The following is a 6900-nucleotide window of genomic DNA, read 5'->3' on the forward strand; positions in this document are numbered from 1 at the left end:
TCTTTTTGGAACAGCATTGTGGAAAGGAGACTGGGAGGTAAAGAGATCATTTCTGTGGAGATTTTGATTTATGTGTATATACACATACACAAGCTTCCTTAGAAGCAGAAGTACAAAAGCTTCTCAAACTGTAGCTGAACAAATACTGGTAAGTAGTAAACAGAGTGCATTTGCAGGGTTCTTTGCTACTGGTAACAAATGTTCAACTATGTACCCGTTGAGAAGTCTTTGTAGATCACTTCTAAGGCTGACAAGGAAGTTCGCTCCTTGTACTCTACCTGTGTTGATGAACAGATGACTTCAAGCCTGACTCCTAAGCTGTCAATGTATTAACTTCATGCTTTGACTAAAAGACTCCCTTAGTCAATGCAGATATGCAGAAGTGATTACAATGTTTGCAGGTGCAAACAGAACAATTTTACATACAGAATCATTAATCGCCTATGCAAATGGCAGCTGCCTACTTATCTGTTTGCACAATCTCTCTCCTTGTTAGCTAACAGCCAGAGGCATAGCTGGGCAGTTCTGCTTCCTAGGTTGCCATTGCCAACGGCAGCACTGGTTTGGCAGCAGCTGCTCCTTTTATACCCCCCTCCCCAGTCGGCACCCAGGGCTGGTGCCCCTGCTTGCCCACCCCCACTGCCTCCCATCATTATTCACTGTTACCAAAAGCCATCTCTATCCACCAAAGTCAAAAGCAGCCAGATGTGATGGTAGCCATTAGGGGCATGCGAAGCAGGCAGTATTCGATTTGGGGGACAGTGATTTGATTTGGCCGAATCTGAAGATTCAATTCTGATTTGGAGAATCAGCAATTCGGCCATAGACATGGCTTTATATGTTTAGTTTTTTCCACATACTTTGAGGTACCAGGCATGGCTTGTGAATGCTGAGATGGTGGGGTGGATGGACATACTTGGCAGCGGACCTGGAAGTGGACCAGAAATACTTTCAGTCCACTTCTGGGTCCACCAAGCGTGCAGGGGACACCTGTTCCCCCTGTCCCCTGTGCTCCTGTGGGACGCTCCATCTGCCCCACCACCTCAGTATTCATGAGCTGTGTGTGGTACCTCAAAGTATGTAAAAAAAACAAACAAACAAAAAAAACATATAAAGCCGTGACTATGTCCGAATTGTTGAATCTCTCTGAATCGAATCGGAGGTTTCCGATTCAACTTGGAGAGATTAATGAGTCTCCTGATTCGATTGGGATTTGGAGATATGGCCACTGAATGAGGCCGAATCTTCTCCGAATCAAATCAGCACCCAAAGATTTGCACAGCCCTAGTAGCCATGCCCCAACCTTGTGTGTGAGGTCAGCTATAAAAAATTATGTGCCTTACCCATGCTAGAACTGTGGGTTGCTAGGCTGGTGAGAGGACTTTTAAAAAATTTGCCTTAGATGTAAGACTTCCTTTAAAAAAATATTCTTTCTTATATAGCACAAGAACATGAAAGATGGGAACATCTAGAGATTAGCTTTTAGAAGATGACTTTTTTGGTCATTATTATAGATAGAGTACCTTGAGGTTGGTTTTACACAGTGGGTGAAATTCAGCTGGGCCCAGACCAGCCTGTACCATCCAATAGTAAAATCCTAATTGAGTATGGGAAAGGAATGGTGCACAGTTCTGGATCGCTGCACTGGGTTGGGTTTTTTTGTTTGGTTGGTTGGTTGTTTTGGGTTTTTTTTACCGACCCTTGTGAATATATCATAATCAAAATAATAGTGAAAGTAGCAGGTGCTGTAAATAACATTCAGTGAGCAGAACTAATATGTACAAGGAAAACTGTAATCAAATCTGTCACATCTAGAGAGCTATAGGAATAGCATAAAATATTCACCAAATCATACGTAGTTTCTTTTAACCAAAACACAGGGATATGCACATTTCATTATGTGTCTTTCTTTTCTTTTGGTTTTTTTTTGGGGGGGGATTGTTTTTTTTTTTAATATGCCTTTTGAGAATTTGCATGGTTTGAGGAAAATTATCCCTTAGCATCTAGGGCCAGATTTAGGGAAGGTGGCACAAACATGCTCAATACACCTGGAGGGAAGAAAGGGCTTCACTCGGGGCACGGGAAGGGGAGAGGGGGCAGGGGGTCTTTAAGTTATGCTGGTCAGGCTGAACCATACAGTGATTGAGTCGATCTGTTGAGCACTTTTGAAGAGGGGATAGATTTGGTCAAATAAAGCATGGATGACTTTAAGTTAGGCATTGCTTCACAGAAGTCCTGGCAGAGAAGGATGTTAAGAGGTGGCACTAAAGCACTGCAACCTGGCTGACGTGAAATGTTGAGCTAAAACCAGTTATTGAACTGCATTGGCTTTCTTTGGTACTTCTGGATAAGAAAGTTTGTAGCAACTTCTCGTCTGTAGTTTCCCCTCCAGACAGACATTCTGCCTAGGCTGCTCTGTGCCAGGGCTTATGTTGGCAAAACCTAAACTGACTTCAATGCCTCATCAGTTGATTTTTTACGTTGGGAACAAAGTGGTATTATCTCTGCCAGTCATACTACTTCTGTAATGTTTTATCACATTATCTACTTAGTTAATCTATATTGATTTTTTTTTTCCACTACAACTAAAATTTCAGTGGCCAAAGGATCACTTTAGATTATTATTACTGTACTTCTTTCAATTTATAACTGCATAGAAAGACTCTCAACCTCTAATGTTTCACTGTATTGAAGTTCTTTCCCCTCCAGGGTAGCAAGTCTGAGCAAATGTGAACCACTGCTTTGTGTTACAAATCCATCAAGTTTTTTTTTTCAAGACAGGAATTGAACAGAGGAACACATATTAAGGGACCAAACTGTCAAGTAGTTCCCTTCTCTGGGCTCACTTTGACAAGGGATAAATGGTGAGACACTTTCTCTTTGTAGTTTAAGTAAATGAAATTCGATCTGTTCTTGGGACTTTAAAACCAAGTAATGAAAACCTAGGGGAGTCCAGTTATGTATTCCTTGGACACTCTCCTTCAGTTCTTCCCTTGCATTAGACAGGTCTGGGACCTCCAGCTTTAGCTACCTGTTTTCCAGCTTGCAATGTCTGCTCAAAAGCTGTCCTGCTACTTCAACTTCAAAGATTATTTAGGGATAAGATTCCAGATACCTGGTCACCAGCAATCACTTTAGTTATGACATTAGATACAGAAGTAGAATGTATTTGTAAGAGAATTTATTGAATAAGTTTCAGTCTTTTTGTTATCCTTGGAGGGTTCTTTCTTTACAAAAATAAGTTTATTCAGAGTTATTCAACAAATGCTTTAAGAAAATGTATCTCAGCTTGTGGCTTGTTTGTAAATTGTGTTCACCATGTATATTTATTAGGTCTGTTCATCTCCTGGGGATCGCTCACCTTAATGACACAGTATTGTTTCTACTTCCTGACTGAATGAACAGGATGCAAGAAAGAGGGTGTCCAGGGTGAACATTACCAAGTCACTAGATTCTTACTAGGACAGGGTCAAAGCAGATTATACAGTGAGGAAAAAATCCTAAAATAGTTACAGTACAGACTACTTTGCACTAGACTACAGGCAAGTCATCATTGCTGGAATCAGGCTATTGCAATGCTGTAGGCTGAGGTCAAAATCATCATTAATTTTCTCTCGTTATATTCACACAGTGTAAATACATGCAGAATATGCAAGCACAGGTCCAGCCAGGAAAGGTGAAACCAAACTCTAGTCTTATTTAATCAGAGCTCTTGAAAGGGGTCCTAGCAGTGAAAAATAAGCTCCATTTTGTGCATCTCCTAACCAAATTAGTGCTAAGTGTGTGGACTTGTAGATGATATAAAAGGTGCCTCCCCAAGTTACCAGGGAGCCAGAGAATAGGGACAGCAAACAAGGCAAGCAGTTTGCAGGCAGTTTTGCTGGTCAGTTTGTGGGCCAGTTTGTTGCCCCTCCCCTCCCCCACATTTGTGGGGACAGCCTTTCAGCTCAGTGTGAGGAACTGGGGGGAAAAGGAACTGTTTGGGGCCAAAAAGCAAGAAACAGGCCAGCTTCCTGGTGAGTTCACTAGGGAAAGTGTGCTTGGAAGAAGGGCAGTAAAAGCAAGGAGGCAGATTGAGATACCCAGGTATCAATGCCAGAACCATTGCCTCTGCTTGCACGTATGAGGCTTCTTCCAGGCAGGACTGCTCACCATCAAGGCTTCCACCCAGGTCCAGGTTTGGTGCCGTGGCTTGCGGGTTCCTTTCAGTGATGGCCAGGTCAGGGGGTGCCTATGATGTGAGTGGTGCCTCCTGGTGGTATCTCTCAGGGAACAGGCAAGAGAGCCTGATGAGGCTACAAAGTATCATACACCATGAGGAGTTCATTGATTTTTGATGCTGGAGGAGAACTCCAGGACTGTAGAGGAAGAACTACTGAGGCAGCACTATAGAAAGGCAAGGACGTGGACTCCCAGGAGGCTGGAAGCTTGTGACCTCTGACAACAAGCAGAAATCTTCATCTCCATCTGCAGCAGTTCGTCTGGAGAATAGACAAGGAGCCCTAGCAGCAGAGGGCAAGGAGCACGTTCCACTGGTGGAGGAGGACAGGCCAGGCCTCCCCAAGGTGGGAAGGATTGAGACAACCTCCACCAACAAGAAGTGATGTGTGATGGTGGTGGTTGGTGACTCCATTCCATGGGGGGATTCACTTGCCCACATGACCTGTTGTCTCAGGAAGTCTGCTGCTTGCCCAGAGCCCAAGATCTCACAGAAAGATTACCAAGACTCATCCGGCCCTCTGACTACTACCCCATGCTGTTCACCCATGTGGACACCAATGATACTGCCAGGGGAGACTCTGAACAGATCAAAAGTGACTACAGCGCTCTGGGTGCAAGGGCAAAGGGGATGGCGACGGGGACTCGGGTGGTATTCTCTCTGTCCTTCTGATCAAGGGAAAGGGCCCAGGCAGGAATGGGTGCATTATGCAGATCAATGCCTGGCTGCACAGGTGGTGTTGGCTTCTTTGACTATGGGGTGATGTTCCAAGAAGAAGGATTGCTGGAAAGAGATGGGATCCACCTGATGAAGAGAGGAAGGAGCTTCCTCGCAGACAGACTCGCTAACCTAGTGAGGAGGGCTTTAAACTAGGTTTGCCAGGGAATGGACCAAAGCTATGAGGTAAGTGGGGAAGTGGGTGACCTGTAGGAAAAGCAAGAAGGAGGGGGCAACAGGGGAGGTGTTATCATTCTTCTTCCTGAGTAATCAGGGCAGTCAACTAATTACCTCAGGTTCCTGCACACGAATACACGGAAGAAAAAGCAGCAGGAAGAATTGGAAGTCCTTGCACAGTCATGGCACTCTGATGTGATTGGTGGGAGACTTTGGTGGGATATTTTGCATGACTAGAGCACTGTCATGGATGCGTACAAACTGTTCAAGAAGGACAGGCAGGGGAGAAGAGGAAAAGGATGATTTGCACTTAATGTAAAAGACCCATATGATTCCTCAGAGCTTCAGTATGAGACTGGAGATGGGCTTGTTGAGAGTCTCTGGGTTAGGATCGGAGGAGAGGGCAACAAGGATGATGTTGTGGTGGGCAGTGTCTGCTATAGACCACCAGACAAGGAGGAAGTGGTGGATGAGGCTTTCTTCAAACAGGTACTGGAAGTTTCCCAATCACAGGCCCTGGTTCTCATGGGGGACTTCAATCACCCTGACATCCATTGGGAGGGCAGTACAGCAGTGCGCAGGCAATCCAGCAAGTTCTTGGAGAGTGTTGGGGACAATTTCCTTCTGCAAGTGCTGGAGTAGCCAACTAGAAGCCATGCTCTTCTTGACCTGCTGCTCACAAATGGGAGAATTGGTGAGGAATATACTAGTAGATGGCAACTTGGGCAGTAGTGACCACAAGATGATTTGAGTTCAGGATCCTGAGGAAAGGAAGGAAGGAGAGCAGGACCCAGGACTTCAGAAAAGCAGACTTCAACTTGCTCAGGGAACTAACAGGCAGGATCCCCTGGGAAGCCAGTCTGAGGGGGAAAGGAGTCCAAGAGAACTGGCTGAACTGGCCCAAACCAGCTTGGCTTAGCAAGGAACTCTTCAGTAAAATAAATCAAAAAAGGAAGCTTACAAGAAGTGGAAACTTGGACAAACAACTAGGGAGGAGTATAAGAGTATTGCTTGGGCTTACAGGGATGAAGACAGGAAGGGCAAAGCGCAGTTAGAGCTGTAGCTAGCAAGGGATGCAAAAGGTAACAAGAAGGGTTTCTACAGGTACATCAGTAACAAGAGGAAGATGAGGGAAATTGTGGGTTCCTTACTGAATGGGGAAGGCAACCTAGTGAGAGAGGATGCAGAAAAGGCTGAAGTACTCGATGCCTTTTTCACCTGGGTCTTCACAGGTCAGGTCAACTCCCAGATTACTGCACTTGGCAGCACAGTTTAGGAAGGAGGGGGGCAGCAAACAGTGGTGAAAGAACAGGTCAGGGACTATTTATAATACCTGGACATCCAGTCCATGAGGCTGGATGGCATGTACCTGGGGGTGCTGAGGGAGTTGGCAGATATGATTGCAGAGCGGTTGACCATCACTGGAAACTGTTGCCTATCGGGAGAGGTCCAAGATGACAGAAAGAGGGCAAACATCTTTAAGGAAGGGGAAAAGGAGGATCCAGGGAACTACAGACCAGTTGGCCTTGCCTCAGTCCCTGGAAAAATCATGGAACAGATTCTCAAGGAAGCCATTTCTAAGCACTTGGAGGAAAAGGTCATTAGGAACAGTCAGCATGGATTTACCAGGGGCGAGTCATGCCTAACCATCCTGATTGCCTTCTATGATGAGATGACTGGCTCTGGATGTGGGGAGACCACTGAATGTGGTATACTTTGATTTTTTTTTTCCCCCCCTCTTTTTCTTAGCAAGGCTTCTGATACAGTCTCCAACAACATTCTTGCAG

Source organism: Crocodylus porosus, unplaced genomic scaffold (genome assembly GCF_001723895.1).
Source record: "Crocodylus porosus isolate Cpor-Errol unplaced genomic scaffold, CroPor_comp1, whole genome shotgun sequence".
NCBI classification, from domain to species: Eukaryota; Metazoa; Chordata; order Crocodylia; family Crocodylidae; genus Crocodylus; species Crocodylus porosus.